Genomic DNA, 927 nt, shown 5'->3' with positions numbered 1-927 from the left:
GGGGGGTGTGTGAAAGCCCTAATAAGCAGGCATATACATAGAATGAAGGCTACTGCTAAGCTTGTAAGCCGCCCTGAGTCTTCGGAGAAGGGCGGGATATAAATGGAATTAAAATAAAAAATAAAATAAAAAAATGCATTACCACTGTCCACAATGTCAAATGGAGTTTTGTATTTTAAATGAATAAAATATCAGCGTGCCTGTCAAATTGTGATGGATGTTGATTTCAAATGTTACTATTGAATAATGCCATTTGGAAGGGCACAAACGAGAAATAAATAGAAAGTGGTTTTCATTTTCATACATCTCTTTTTGGGAAGGGGGGCCTTCCCATTTAACTAATGGTCTTTTTAGTTCCCTCCCCCGCTCTTCTTTGCAGCATACAAATCTATATAATTCCAGTGGATACCTTTATAATTCAAAATGCACTTTGGCTCTTTAAAAAGTGAAGTGTTGCAATAAACTATTATGTTTTTTAACAGTGTTTCATTCATAATTTTAGCTGTGAACTTTTATCTCCCAATCCATAATTACACATATTGTTTATTAGCATTTGGTTACATCACAGCAATGTTAATTCCTTCCTTAGTTATGTGGCATTTCAATAGATTTTTTAACACTATTCCTGCAAATAAAGTAGCAGTTGATTTTCAATTAATAAACAACATTAAAAACAAGTATTTCAATTATTAAAAGGGAAGTAATGACAGCATTTAGCAATTTCCCCATTTATACACATGTGAAATTTGAAATATCTCTCATCACTAAACTGACATATTACCAATACCTTTTGACACCTTAGTTTCTAAGTGGCAAGGAGTAGATTTTGCATTTGGCAAGGTTGTTACAATGAAGAAAATTGTATATTACTACATTCTGGAGAATATTTTAAATTGGGATAGAGCAATCTAATCTGGAATGGTAGCC

This window comes from Vipera berus (genome assembly GCF_964194415.1).
Source record: "Vipera berus genome assembly, chromosome: 1".
Lineage (NCBI taxonomy): Eukaryota > Metazoa > Chordata > Lepidosauria > Squamata > Viperidae > Vipera > Vipera berus.
The sequence above is the reverse complement of the archived record's forward strand: the minus strand, read 5'-3'. Positions refer to the sequence as shown.